A 15,740-nucleotide genomic window follows, 5' to 3' on the forward strand; every position below is an offset into this window, starting at 1 on the left:
CTGTCCTGATCTAGTGTTTCACCCCTGACCTCCTCACACCGTCTCACTGTCCATGTCTGCTTTTAGCTCCCACCTCTACTTCACTGTGTTATAATGGACCTTATGCTTGTTATGTCACCTCTGTAACCAGTTATCAAACATACTGACCTTTCTGACCCTATCCCATGGCCCTACTTTCTACAACTGAACATTTAAATTCCTCTATGAGTTTTGTTTCGTGTCCATTTACTTATGTATGTATTTGTTGTATATTGGGGTTGTGCTGCAGAGCATCATGGGGGTTTGTATGTGTTGAGATGATCACGTTCCAGATAAATGGTTGAACTGATTCCTGTCTCCTTTCTCATCATTATTGAATTGTTGTACAGACGTGGTTATGAAACCCACGAGACATAACAAAAGATTGGTGATGAGTAAGTCTGAATCTACAGGAACTATTCTGTCTGGAAGAAGTAGGTTTTTACAACTGTTTAAAACTGTTATTTTCTGTGGTCCAGTCTAGGCTAATGTTAGCACAGTGTATTGCTAGCAGAGGCAAGTGCATAGTCGAGCTAGCTAAGAAAGAGAGTTAACCAGTGGTTTAAAGTACTTAAGTAAAAATACTTTAAAGTACTACTTAAGTAGTTTTTTGGGGTATCTGTACTTGACTTTACTATTTATATTTTTGACTACTTTTACTTCACTACATTCCTAAAGAAAATAATGTACTTTTTACTCCATACATTTTCCCTGACACCCAAAAGTACTCGTTACATTTTGAATGCTTAGCAGGACAGGAAATGGTCCAATTCACACACTTATCAAGAGAACATCCCTACTGCCTCTGATCTGGCAGACTCACTAAACACAAATGCTTTGTTTGTAAATTGTCTGAGTGTTGGAGTTTGCCTCTGGCTGAACGTACATTTTAAAAACAAGAAAATTGTCTGGTTTGCTTTATGTAAGGAATTTGAAATGATTTGTACTTGTATTTTACCTTTGATACTTAAGTATATTTTAGCAATTACATTTACTTTTGATACTTAAGTATATTTAAAACCAACTACTTTTGAACTTTTACTCAAGTAGTATTTTACTGGGTGAATTTCACTTTTAGTTGAGTCATTTTCTATTCAGGGATCTTTACTTTTAATCAAGTTTGACATTTGGGTACTTTTTCCTCCACTGGAGTTAACATCGTCATGGACGGCAGAAAAGGACTCGAGACGGACGTCGGAGTGGGAAAATAACGTGATAAAAAGGAGGAATATACAGTGATTAAAGGAAAGGACATTTATTCAACTGTGAAGACAAACCTTTTAATTAAAACTGCTAAATGAGCGAATTTAGGTGGAAACTTCAGTGAGTGAAGTGAATGAAGATCACGTGACTGAGGAAAATATTGCTTTGGTTGAGGACAATATTGAAGTGAGTGACAATCAGGAGCTTATTGAGATACGAAAAATTATTGGAAATGTTGGAAACATTGGACAGTTTGATGAAAGTATTGATCAGTGGAGCTCATATACAGAACAGTTTGAATATTTTGTTCTTGTAAATGACATGGATGAGGACAACATTGTGCCTAAATGTTTTAGTGTATTGGGGCCAAAGACAATTAATTTACTAGGCAGCCTGCTACAGCTAGTCAGAACAGGTAATAAGACGTATGGGGATATTGTGGAGATACTTAAAGGACATTTTTCACCAGAACCACTAGTTAATGCTGAAAGGTTCAGGTTCCACAGGAGACATCAGGAAGAGGGAGAATCAGTAACAATGTTTGCTGCTGCATTAAAGAAACTACCAGAACACTGTAAGTTTAATGCTGTTCTAAATGACATCATTAGAGACAGACTAGTATGTGGGCTACGGAGTTTATTTTTAATTTTTTTTATTTCACCTTTATTTAACCAGGTAAGCCAGTTGAGAACAGGTTCTCATTTACAACTGCGACCTGGCCAAGATAAAGCAAAGTAGTGCAATAAAAACAACAGAGTTACATATGGGGTAAAAAAAAATATAAAGTCAGAAATACAACAGAAAATATATATACAGTGTGTGCAAATGTAGCAAGTTATGGAGGTAAGGCAATAAATAGGCTATAGTGCAGAATAATTACAATAGTATTAACACTGGAATGCTAGATGTGCAAGAGATTATGTGCAAATAGAGATACTGGGGTGCAAAAGAGCAAAATAAATAACAATATAGGGATGAGGTAGTTGGGTGGGCTAATTTCGGATGGGCTGTGTACAGGTGCAGTGATCGGTAAGGTGCTCTGACAACTGATGCTTAAAGTTATTGAGGGAGATAAGAGTCTCCAGCTTCAGAGATTTTTGCAATTCGTTCCAGTCATTGGCAGCAGAGAACTGGAAGGAATGGCGGCCAAAGGAGGTGTTGGCTTTGGGAATGACCAGTGAGATATACCTGCTGGAGCGCAGACTACGGGTGGGTGCTGCTATGGTGACCAATGAGCTAAGATAAGGCGGGGATTTGCCTAGCAGTGATTTATAGATGGCCTGGAGCCAGTGGGTTTGACGACGAACATGTAGTGAGGACCAGCCAACAAGAGCGTACAGGTCACAGTGGTGGGTAGTGGATGGGGCTTTGGAGACAAAACGGATGGCACTGTGATAGACTACATCCAATTTGCTGAGTAGAGTGTTGGAGGCTATTTTGTAAATTACATCGCCGAAGTCAAGGATCGGTAGGATAGTTAGTTTTACGAGGGCATGTTTGGCAGCATGAGTGAAGGAGGCTTTATTGCGAAATAGGAAGCCGATTCTAGATTTAACTTTGGATTGGAGATTCTTTATGTGAGTCTGGAAGTTGAGTTTACAGTCTAACCAGACACCTAGGTATTTGTAGTTGTCCACATACTCTAGGTCAGACCCGTCGAGAGTGGTGATTCTAGTCGGGTGGGCGGGTGCCAGCAGCGTTCGATTGAAAAGCATGCATTTAGTTTTACTAGTGTTTAAGAGCAGTTGGAGGCTACTGAAGGATTGTTGTATGGCATTGAAGCTCGTTTGGAGGTTTGTTAACACAGTGTCCAATGAAGGGCCAGATGTATACAAAATGGTGTCGTCTGCGTAGAGGTGGATCTGAGAGTCACCAGCAGCAAGAGCGACATCATTGATATACACGGAGAAAAGTGTCGGCCCAAGAATTGAACCCTGTGGCACCCCATAGAGACTGCCATAGGTCCAGACAACAGGCCCTCCGATTTGACACATTGAACTCTATCTGAGAAGTAGTTGGTGAACCAGGCGAGGCAGTCATTTGAGAAACCAAGGCTATTTAGTCTGCCAATAAGAATGCGGTGGTTGACAGAGTCGAAAGCCTTGGCCAGGTCGATGAAGACGGCTGCACAGTACTGTCTATTATCAATTGCGGTTATAATATCGCTTAGGACCTTGAGCGTGGCTGAAGTGCACCCGTGACCAGCTCGGAAACCGGATTGCATAGCGGAGAAGGTACGGTGGTATTGAAATGGTCGATGATCTGTTTGTTAACTTGGCTTTCGAATACTTTGAAAGGCAGGGCAGGATGGATATAGGTCTGTAGCAGTTTGGATCTAGAGTGTCACCCCCTTTGAAGAGGGGGGATGACCGCGGCAGCTTTCCAATCTCTGGGGATCTCAGACGTTATGAAAGAGAGGTTAAACAGACTAGTAATAGGGGTAGCGACAATTTCAGCGGCTAGTTTTAGAAAGAAAGGGTCCAGATTGTCTAGCCCAGCTGATTTGTAGGGGTCCAGATTTTGCAGCTCTTTCAAAACATCAGCTGTCTGAATTTGTGTGAAGGAGAAGCGGGGGGGGCATGGGCAAGTTGCAGCAGAGGGTGCAGAGTTGGTGGCCGGGTTAGTGGTAGCCAGATGGAAAGCATGGCCAGCTGTAGCAAAATGCTTGTTGAAATTCTCGATTATTGTAGATTTATCGGTGGTGATAGTGTTTCCTAGCCTCAGTGCAGTGGGCAGCTGGGAGGAAGTGCTCTTATTCTCCATGGACTTTACAGTGTCCCAAAACTTGATGGAGTTAGTGCTACAGGATGCAAATTTCTGTTTGAAAAAAGTTAGCCTTTTGCTTTCCTGACTGCTTGTGTATATTGGTTCCTAACTTCCCTGAAAAAGTTGCATATCAGGGGGGGGGGCTATTTGATGCTAATGCTGTACGCCACAGGATGTTTTTGTGCTGGTCAAGGGCAGTCAAGTCTGAGGAGAACCAGGGGCTATATCGGTTCTTAGTTCTGTATTTTTTGAATGGGGCATGTTTATTTAAGATTGAGAGGAAATTACTTTTAAGGAACAACCAGGCATCCTCTACTGACGGAATGAGATCTATATCCATCCAGGATACCTGGGCCAGGTCAATTAGGAAGGCCTCATCGCTAAAGTGTTTTAGGGAGCGTTTGACAGTGATGAGGGGTTGTCGTTTGACCGCGGACCCGTTACGGACGCAGGCAATAAGGCAGTGATCGCTGAGATCCTGGTTGAAGACAGCTGAGGTGTATTTAGAGGGTATGTTAGTCAGGATGATATCTATGAGGGTACCCATGTTTACGGATTTAGGGTTGTACCTGGTAGGTTCGTTGATAATTTGCGTGAGGTTGAGGGCATCTAGCTTGGAGTGAAGCTACACAAAAGAGACTGTTGACTGAAAGTCATCTGACTTTGGCAAAGGACATTGAAATCAGTGTGTCCATGGAACTAGCTGCTAAAGAGGCTCACCAGTTGAGTTCATCAGGAACTTAGTGGGTTCATCTAACAATCCTAATCACCAGCTGATACATTTTAATCTCATACACAGGGTAAACCTTCCACCTAGAAAACATCATTTAATAGAAATCACAACCGCTCCTCTGTGTGATCTATGTAATCAAGGTGCCTTGGGCTCCTTTAATCATATGTACTGGGAGTGACCAGTGGACATGTTTTGAAAAGAGGTATCCTCATACCTTGTTCCCCCAAACTGTAATTACTGAATGATAATTCACCACTGTCATTACAGCCAAGACGTATAATGTTGTCAGGTTGGACAGCAGCTAAAAAGATGTTGGAACTAAGATGGCAACCACCACACCTCATTGGATCAGCACTTTTATAGATATCATTTATTTAGAACTATCCACTGCTAGGATCCATGGGGCCAAACAATAATTGCAGCTGAAACCATAAAATAACTCCTGTAGTGGGTTTTACCCAACAGATTGACCGTTAATTATCATTTTTGTGCAAATGTGTACCTTGATTTAGTATTTCATTTAATGGAGATCAGGTTGGGTGTGTTGGGGTGGTCCCAGGAGGGGTTGGAGGGTGGGTTGGGGTTGTCCCAGGAGGGGTTGGAGGGTGGGTTGGGGTGGTCCCAGGAGGGGTTGGAGGTTGGGTTGGGGTGGTCCCAGGAGGTGTTGGAGGGTGGGTTGGGGTGGTCCCAGGAGGGGTTGGATGGTGGGATGGGGTGGTCCCAGGAGGGGTTGGAGGGTGGGTTGATGCAGCTGAGGTGGGTGATTGTATATGTGGTTTATTATAATTGTATTTATCTGCAATAACTAGTTTCCATAATATACTGATATATATTTTAACAGTATTTTGTCTCTAGCTGTATAACCATTCCTGCTGCTATTTGTTCTGATATATATTTTAACAGTATTGTGTCTCTAGCTGTATAACCATTCCTGCTGCTATTTGTTCTTGTCTGTGTTCCTTTCAAATAAATAAAAAGTTGATCACAGAGTTTCAACTGAAAATCAGAGACCGGGAAATCAAGTCACATGCTTCCACTGTGGCAAGGTCGGACATCAGGCTTCTACATGCTGGTGTAAGGACATGGATTGTCCAGCCTGTGGTAAAAAGGGCAACATCGGACAAGTCTCCAGAAACAAAAAGAGAACAGAGAAATTGCAAAAAACGGGAAACAAGAAACAGACATTCCAATGAAAGACAAATAGACATGTTCACACTGTTGAGTAAGAGAACACTGAGGTGAGCGACTCATCAGACGAGGAAGTCACACTGAAAATCCTGACTTTTTCCTGGCGGGCCGCACGGCTACTATGTCTCCCCCTTGCTAGAGGGACAGCTGGTTAGTATGGAGATTAACACAGGGACAGCTGGTTAGTATGGAGATTAACACAGGGACAGCTGGTGTGTATGGAGATTAACACAGGGACAGCTGGTTAGTATGGAGATTAACACAGGGACAGCTGGTGTGTATGGAGATTAACACAGGGACAGCTGATGTGTATGGAGATTAACACAGGGACAGCTGGTTAGTATGGAGATTAACACAGGGACAGCTGATGTGTATGGAGATTAACAAAGGGACAGCTGATGTGTATGGAGATTAACACAGGGACAGCTGATGTGTATGGAGATTAACACAGGGACAGCTGATGTGTATGGAGATTAACACAGGGACAGCTGGTTAGTATGGAGGTTAACACAGGGACAGCTGGTTAGTATGGAGATTAACACAGGGACAGCTGGTTAGTATGGAGGTTAACACAGGGACAGCTGATGTGTATGGAGATTAACACAGGGACAGCTGGTTAGTATGGAGATTGACACAGGGGCAGCTGTATCTCTTGTGTCAGAATAAATACACTGGAACACCTTCCACTTCAACCAGCGCACCTCGTGTTAAAGACTTACACAGGTGAATCTGTCGCTGTGAGAGGCATCACTGATGTCACAGTTCAGGTAAACAGACAAACTGAAAAGCTGCCACTCTATGTTGTGAAAGGAGACTATGCATCACTACTGGGATGTTCATAGTTGGAGAAAATCACACTGGACTGGCCACCAGTGCATACAATGACACATGGAGACACAGACCTACCTGCCATCTTAAAGAAACATGGAGAAGTCTTTAATGGACAGCTGGGTAGTATGAACGACATTACAGGGAAGCTTAGCATTAAGCCAGACAGTAATCCAACGTTTCTGAAAGCACGACCTGTACATTATGCTATCAGACCATAAGTCAAGGCTGACTTGGACGCTTTCGTCAAGAACAAAGTACTGGAGCCGGTCAGCATGAGTGAATGCATGAGCAACACCCATCTACCAGTCCTTAACACTAGAACCGCCTGTTCTTTCAGCATATAAGAACCCGCTAGAGAAAGTTACCAGGCGTCCACTTTAGCATATGCATCAGATGCATATCAACCAGCAAGGTGCAAGGTGTGCAAACATGGTTTGTTAAATAAACGCTTGATAAATAGTGCATCATATATTGTAAAGTATTTACTGCATGAAGAAATATTAGTGGAAATATATCAATAAATAACAACAATAGTTAATTATACAAAGTAAAAATAAAATCGGCCTATAGCCTATTTCTGTTTCCCTTACAATAAAAACATTATAGTATAATCCATCTGATCAACTTTATTTGTAGATTCAATTAGTAATAGAGTTTTAGTACTTAATAAAGTCCATTTACAGTTTATTTTGACAAAGTAGAATGAAAAATATAATAATAATAATATAACCAGTGATGAGGAATTTTCAGTAAACGATGAGATAAACTTTGTTTATCACAAACATGACGAACATGGAGTCAGGATTAAACATGGATTCTCTGTTGCTAGGCAAGAACTTAATTGGTTCCTCTCACTGGGTTTGTGTGTGTGTGAAGTGGTGATCTGACCTCGGGTCGAATTCCTCGCTCCTCCCTAATCCATGGCTGTCCTGCCTTAACAGAGACTGAAACCAGACTGTTGCCTTTTGCCTCTCTCCTCAGACAAGAGAGCGGAGCCAGAGTTGAGCAGAGTTTAAACGGAACTTGATTATTTTTGCACAACAAGGGCTTGATTGATTGTACTACTATTGTTTCTAAACTGAATATAAGTCAAATTTAGCCGCTATCATAGAATAAGGAAGTGGGCGGAGCGGTAGAGAGGGGGAAACTGAAGATGGTGGTGGGGGAACCCAGGAGGGAGGGGCTTTAAGCTGAGATGTATGTCAATATGACTATATAAACAGGTGTGCACCTGCCGACTTGACATTGTGTGTTTTTCCCCAGTGGGAGCTGTGGTTCTTGGGGAAGAGGGAGAGCAGGACCTGCTGTCTTGACATTGTGTATTTTTCCCCAGTAGGAGCTGTGGTGCTTGGGGAAGAGGGAGAGGAGCACCTTTTGACTTGACATTGTGTATTTTTCCCCAGTGGGAGCTGTGGTGCTTGGGGAAGAGGGAGAACAGGACCTTTTGTCTTGACATTGTGTATTTTTCCCCAGTGGGAGCTGTGGTGCTTGGGGAAGAGGGAGAGCAGGACCTGCTGTCTTGGCGGCCTGCTTGGTGACTGTAGCTTCTTTCTCTGCGTTCATGTGGTTCTCACCAAGCTCACATGCCAGATCCATGATGAAATGTCTCCTGCTGACAGTCTTGTCAAGGCATTGCTTGTACAACATGTGTTGATAGCAGCCATGTCGAGCACATTGTAGAACACCTCAACAGGCCAGAGGAGAGTACCCCCTTTTACAGAGTACAGTCAACAGGCCAGAGGAGAGTACCCCCTTTTACAGAGTACAGTCAACAGGCCAGAGGAGAGTACCCCCTTTTTACAGAGTACAGTCAACAGGCCAGAGGAGAGTACCCCTTTTACAGAGTACAGTCAACAGGCCAGAGGAGAGTACCCCTTTTATAGATTACAGTCAACAGGCCAGAGGAGAGTACCCCCTTTTACAGAGTACAGTCAACAGGCCAGAAGAGAGTACCCCCTTTTACAGAGTACAGTCAACAGGCCAGAGGAGAGTACCCCCTTTTATAGGTTACAGTCAACAGGCCAGAGGAGAGTACCCACTTTTACAGAGTACAGTCAACAGGCCAGAGGAGAGTACCCCCTTTTACAGAGTACAGTCAACAGGCCAGAGGAGAGTACCCCCTTTTACAGAGTACAGTCAACAGGCCAGAGGAGAGTACCCCCTTTTACAGAGTACAGTCAACAGGCCAGAGGAGAGTACCCCCTTTTACAGAGTACAGTCTGGACATCTGGTCGAGTGCATCCACACCAAGCTTTAACATAAAATAAAATAGAATAGGTTATAATTATATAGAATGATAATACTAATAGTAATAATATGAATGTAATATAATAAAAGGGGATCCTATTTGGTGTTTGGCAGATGGGAAGGCTATCTGTATATGGTAGAGATACTGTATATACCTTTTGTGTGATTGTAGTCTGTCACTGTCTCCGGTTTCTTCTTCTGGTCACTGCCGGTGGCAACAGTGGGGTGCATGGTGCTGAGGAAGCTAACACTTATTTATTTAACATCTGTACACCGTGAGTGTTGCTTTACCACTCTCCATCACACCGGGAGTGTTGCTTTACCACTCTCCATCACACCGTGAGTGTTGCTTTACCACTCTCTATCACACCGTGAGTGTTGCTTTACCACTCTTCATCACACCGTGAATGTTGCTTTACCACTCTCCATCACACCGTGAGTGTTGCTTTACCACTCTCCATCACACCGTGAGTGTTGCTTTACCACTCTCCATCACACCGTGAGTGTTGCTTTACCACTCTCCGCAGATATGTTGTTTTGCGCAGAGAGGGGCAGCTTCTTCTTTGCAATCAACTTGTCTGACAGGGAAATTGATGTGAAGAATCTGTCTATGGTCCCATTTCTGCCTTTGCCCATGTAAGGCTCCACGTGTCTCAAAACCACAGTCAAACAGTCACTCTTTCACAAGATATGGAAAGACATTGAGCAAGTAGGTTTCGAAATCTCTGCGTTAACTAAAACTGAAGTCACATGCACCATTATCAGTTTCTATCTGGTTTCTATTGGCCATTCATCCATTGACAACAGAATAGCATATTTTAACTGGATGATGTTACTAGTTTCTGCTTAGTTGCCAGAGCAATGCTGCCGCTGGAGTGGTCATGTGATAAATACATATTGCACAGATATTGTTGAAAAAAAGTGACATTTGGAAATAGAGCTGCACCTCTTGAATGTTGAGAGTTATTTGATAAAGGTAAGTGTCATAGAAACTGCAGAATATGCTCTTTCAGATACAGCACTATATAGAAATCACAATGTTTTACCTGCATGTGACTCTGAAGGAGGATTTGATAAAGAGATGCTCCTTTCCCTGCATCTGTCAATTACAAGATGCGTCCATCTCTTCATGTACAATTTGACAACTGATAATATTGTCACTCATCAGACTATTTAATCTGGTCTATAGGCTAACTCTTATTATGTGTGAAATGAGTTTTGGTATAGTTTAGGTGTAGTTTTGATGGGCCGGCTGTGAGGCTGACTGGCATCATTTGTTCACTCATCAACGTCGGTAGTCAATGATATGTTTTGCATTATTCTAAAGGCATACGTTTTGCAACACAATCTCACACTCAATTCGAGCAAATATGTACAAAAAGTATTTTAGCAGATCTTGTATGTTTTTGTGTGGCTTAATTCGCCCCCCAAAAATGTATTTTCCTATGAATGAAGTCGTACAAAAATGTGTATTTTCACACAAAATCAGCCACACAAAAATGCATGCTTTTTGTGCATATTTGCACGGATTGAGTGTGAGATTGTGTTGACTGCAACACATAGCATGTTTTCGTTTCCCAATACAATACATTTGATTAGTAATAGACTTATAGTAAATAAAACAGACCTGTAACAGTTTATTTTTACAAAGTAAAACATAAAAGAGAAATGTATCAACACACAAGGCGTGGTCAAATGATTTGCTGCTGATAAACAGGCATAACACAAACTCATCATTACACTATTGTTCTAAATGAATTCAACATCTGCACCCTCCTTATCATTCAGTTAAGCCTAATTTAAATTCAATTGTGAAGTAAGGTGCAAAACTATCGCCCATTCATCCATTTGTCATTTATTCAGTGAGGAAAGAGAGACTCATTAGTGGCGCATTGTCTTGGCAGATTAAGTGGGGAATAGGTGTGAAAGAAATGGGTAACAAGGCTCAAAATACTTTTCTGTTTGTGAAAACAGCATGTTTCTATGATCTGTCATTAAAAACTGTCATTAACTCCCGAGTGGCGCAGTGGTCTAAGGCACTGCATCGCAGTGCTAGCTGTGCCATTAGAGATCCTGGTTCGAATCCAGGCTCTGTACGTAGCCGGCCGTGACCGGGAGACCCATGGGGGCGGCGCACAATTGGCCCAGGGTAGGGAGGGAATGGCCGGGCAGGGATGTTGGTAGAGCATGGTGTTTGCAACGCCAGGGTTGTGGGTTCGATTCCTGCGGGGGGCCAGTATGAAAAAAAATATATATATATGTATGCACTCACTAACTGTAAGTCGCTCTGGATAAGAGCGTCTGCTAAATGACGTAAATGTAAAAAGATAAAAACAAAAGTCTTTAAAAATGAACCTGTCCTCCTATAGCCCTACCCACCAGCCTCCTCTGGGAAATGTCTCTGTTCTGGTGAAAGAGAAGTAGATAGTATCACATCTTGTATCTACATGTTTCTACATTAAACCACAGGTTCTGTTCTTGAGACTGGTGGGGTGGAAAGGCTTTTGCAACACTACTTTAGTTAGCACAACCTTGTGACTAATTTTACTTCCTGTTTGCGATACTTGGGGGAAATTCAATGTTATCTTTATACCTTCCCAATACCTTCCCCCATGTCTCATATTCACTGTTATCTTTCTGTCTTCCCAATACTTTCCCACACAGAGATGGCTTGATGTGGTGTGCAGCATAGAGTGTATAGTCCTTTAGTCTCTATGGACCAGATGGCCAGTTGGTGAGGGCCACAGCATTGGGAAAGAAACTGTTCAGATGGGAACTATAACATCCAATCACATAGGTTAACAGCAGCTGACAGTTGCAACATCATTGCTAATAATTCAAACTGCCTTGGTTTAGATAAATACAAGCTTTGTACAGATGAAGGATCTTAATTTAATCAGCCTGTTGCAGGAGAACTACAACTTGTTTTGTATTTGAGGGTTAAAAAGTCTTCGGAAGTTTGAATTTCCACTTTTCCACCTTTCCCTTTTGAAAAATGTCAATTCATTATAATCCATATAATAATTCAAATGTCATGTTGCTTCAGGGTTATTTTCCTGCTGTAGCAAACGGGCTCAAATGAAGATCCTACATCTGTAGCAATATACCTGTCTTTAATGTACATGGCTATATTAGGAGGACAGGATTCTCTTTAGACCATTGTTTCTTGACCATTTGACATATTTTATTTACTGTTGTTTAGGCTGGTTGAATGAGTTCCCTATGAGAGGCTACTTCATCTGCAAGAAAACAGGAGGCCGCACCAGTTTCCTCATATGAAATTAAAAGTAAGTGTGTAGCCTACGCAGTTACACAATGGATGTTGAAACTGTGGTGCAAATTTCTAGGCAACATTAGAAGCCGGATAAATGTGTTGATTTGAAGGAAAGACGGGCAGACTGGTACTTCTGGGCTGCATACAAACTCTTATAATGTTATAAAGTTAGGTCGCCGTCAGACATTCAATAGACAGAGTCCGCTTGAGCTACAGAATCATTTATGGTCCTTTATCCAGTGGTGTAGTGCTATTTATTTAGGTGAGGGAGCGCCAAAATAAATGTCAACAAAGTCATCATTTTGTCATATCAAAGTCTGTACAGACAGATGTAGCCTATTGAATAGCCAGCCTAACATTACAGGGCTCTCCAACCCTGTTTCTAGAGTGCTACACCTGTAGGGTTTCACTCCAACCCCATTTGTAACTAACCTGATTAATCTTAGAAACCAACTCATTATTTGAATTAGGTGCACTAGTTTTGAGTTGGAATGAAAACCTACAGGATGGTTGCTCTCCAGGAACAGGATTAGAGAGCCCTGTTATAGAAAATGCATAAAATGCATCCTCCAAATGCAACATCTGCATATGCCCACATATTGTCTAAAGCAGGGGTGTCAAACATACGGCCCGCAGGCCGGATCAGGCCCGCAAACGGGTTTAATCCGGCCCGCGAGATGATTTAATTTAAAAAAAAAAAAAAAGAAAATGAAATTTGTAAAGTATAAAAATACGCTGCAATTTTTCAATAAAATAAACTGCTGTTCCAATTGCGTCCACTGGATGGCGCAATAGCAATTGTGTTAAGCAAGCAAACTGTTTATACCCGGGGCAGAGCAAGTAGGTCAAGCACGTGCAGCCAATGAGCTACTTTGTTTTGCCCGCGATATTTATTACGGCTTCTACTTTTAACATTATGTGCTTTGGCACCCTCATTGCCCCAATATGTCTCTGTCAAAAAAGAGAAAAGTGGACGAGAGTGCAGAGTGTTCCAAGAAAAATGGTCATCCTATTTTATCACGGAATTGAATGGGAAAGCTGTATGTTTGGTGTGTTCAGAGCATGTTGCAGTGCTGAAAGAATATAACCTTCGTCGCCACTATGTGAGTCTTCATGCCGACAAATATGACAACTTTCAAGGACAGCGGAGATGAGAGAAGGTGAATGAACTGTTGGCGGGTCTGAAGAAACAGCAGTCTGTGTTTACTCACAGCCGAGACATCAGTGACGCTGCAGTGAAAGCTAGCTACCTCATTGCTAATGAAATCGCAGTGGCTTCAAAACCATTTAGTGAGGGTGAATTTGTAAAAACATGCATGATGAAGGCAGCGGAGATTGTGTGCCCTGAAAAGCACCAGGCTTTTGCAAATATCAGCCTGACAAGAAACACAGTTGCAGACAGGATTTCCGATCTTTCAGTGGATTTGGACAGCCAGTTGAAGCAAAAAGTAAAGTCATTTATTGCGTTTTTTGGTTGCAATTGATGAAAGCACGGACATTACAGATGTTGCACAACTGGCCATTTTCATCCGCGGAGTTGATGACACATTGACCGTCACCGAGGAGTTCGTGGAGTTGGTGCCGATGACAGAAACAACGACAGCAGCTGATATTTTTACCGCACTCGTCGGTGAGCTGGACAGGGTCGGAGTGGACTGGTCCTGCGCTGTCAGCCTGGCTACAGATGGTGCGCCCTCAATGATCGGGAAAAAAGCAGGCGTTGTGACAAAGTTCAGAGAGAAAGTGCAATCTGCAAATGGAGGACGTGATTTTTTGACTTTTCACTGTATTTTGCACCAGGAGGCTTTGTGTTGCAAGTCATTAAATATGGATAACGTCATGAAGGTGGTCATCCAAACTGTTAATTTCATCCGATCCAGAAGCCTGAATCACCGTCAGTTTGACAGCCTTCTCAGAGAGAAAGACCACATCTATGGCCTGCCATACCACACTGAGGTAAGATGGTTAAGCCGAGGTGCTGTGCTGAGGCGTTTCTTTGATTTACGAGAAGAAATTGAACAGTTCATGGAAGAAAAGGGCAAACCAGTGTTAGAATTTCATTCCGCAGAATGGATGCAGGACCTTGCATTTATGGTGGATGTTACAGAGCACCTGAATAACTTGAACAAACAGCTGCAAGGGCGCAACAAAGTTGTCACGCAGTATTATGACAGCATACGTTCTTTCAAGTTGAAGCTGTCATTGTGGGAGACGCAACTTGCCGGTGGTGATGCAGCTCACTTCCCCTGTCTGAAAAATGTGTGCGCGACCCAACATGTGGCAGACATGAAATGGTTCAAATATAAAATAACGGGACTGTTAAGGGAGTTTGAGCAACGCTTTCAGATTTTTGGTGAACTGGAGAAAGACTTCAACGTTTTTTGTTCGCCATTAACCGTGAATCCCTCTGATCTGCCCGTCAGCATCCAACTTGAAATAATATACTTGCAGTGTGACTCGGATTTGAATGGCAAATTTGCCGCAGCTGGCTTGGACACATTTTATCAGAATCTCTTGCCAGGTTACCCCAACTTGACAGCCCTCGCTGCAAAACTGTTGTGCATGTTTGGAACCACATATCTTTGTGAGCAAGTTCTCTGTAATGAGCATAAATAAAACAAAGCTGCTCTCTCAAGGCTCACGCACAAGCACTTGAATCACATCCTGAAGTTGGCTGCCACTCAGGATGTGACGCCTGATATTGATGCGCTGGTGAAAGCTAAAGATGCCAGGTATCAGGAGTCAAATAAACTATGCAACCCCACTTAAAGTGCTGCATGAGACACCCTGATATAGTTCTGTGATCTGTGATATACTTCTGTGAATCACTGAGGCATTGTGTGTTTGTGTGTTGTTTGTCCTCAGAATTTCAAATAGCTTGAGGTGTTTTATGATTAATAGTGATGTTGTGCTTTTGGACATACTGTCCTCAGGCTCCAGCTTTATGTTTATATGTTTTTATGTTGATGTGCTATTGTTTTTAATTGTTTTTATTTTGTTTGTATATTTAACCTATTCTTGACTCTGTGGTTCATGCACTTGTTTGGGGAACAGGATTTCATTATTTGTATCTACATTTCTGCCTGAGAAATGTCACCCTGATATAGTTCTGTGATCTGTGAAACAGTTCTGTGAATCACTGAGGCATTGTTTGTTTGTGTGTTCTTTTTCTTTAGAATTTTCAAATAAACTTGAGGTGTTTTATGATTAATAGTGATGTTGTGCTTGTACTATTTTGGACACACTGTCCTCAGGCTCCAGCTTTATGTTTTATGTTGATAGTATTAAAACAAAGAAAACAATCTGAAGTTGTTGTTTTTAAGTTATATATACCATGATTTTACCGTCCGGCCCACTTGGGAATAGATTTTCCTCCATGTTTCCCCTGAGCTAAAATGAGTTTGACACCCCTGTTGTACAGGATCCATTTTGAGACAACAGAGCAGAAAACACGATATGGAGAGAACTGAAAAATAAAGT

General features: G+C 42.2%; 1 long non-coding RNA gene across 1 annotated transcript; it reads left to right on the forward strand.

Moving 5' to 3' along the window:
- The first annotated feature begins 9,878 nt into the window (after positions 1-9,878).
- Positions 9,879-15,722, forward strand: LOC123486246. Its single transcript, XR_006659305.1, has 3 exons — positions 9,879-9,962; positions 12,189-12,273; positions 15,682-15,722. It is a non-coding gene; the product is annotated as an uncharacterized LOC123486246 (long non-coding RNA).
- The last annotated feature ends 18 nt before the right edge of the window (positions 15,723-15,740 follow it).

This window comes from Coregonus clupeaformis, unplaced genomic scaffold (assembly GCF_020615455.1).
Source record: "Coregonus clupeaformis isolate EN_2021a unplaced genomic scaffold, ASM2061545v1 scaf1086, whole genome shotgun sequence".
Lineage (NCBI taxonomy): Eukaryota > Metazoa > Chordata > Actinopteri > Salmoniformes > Salmonidae > Coregonus > Coregonus clupeaformis.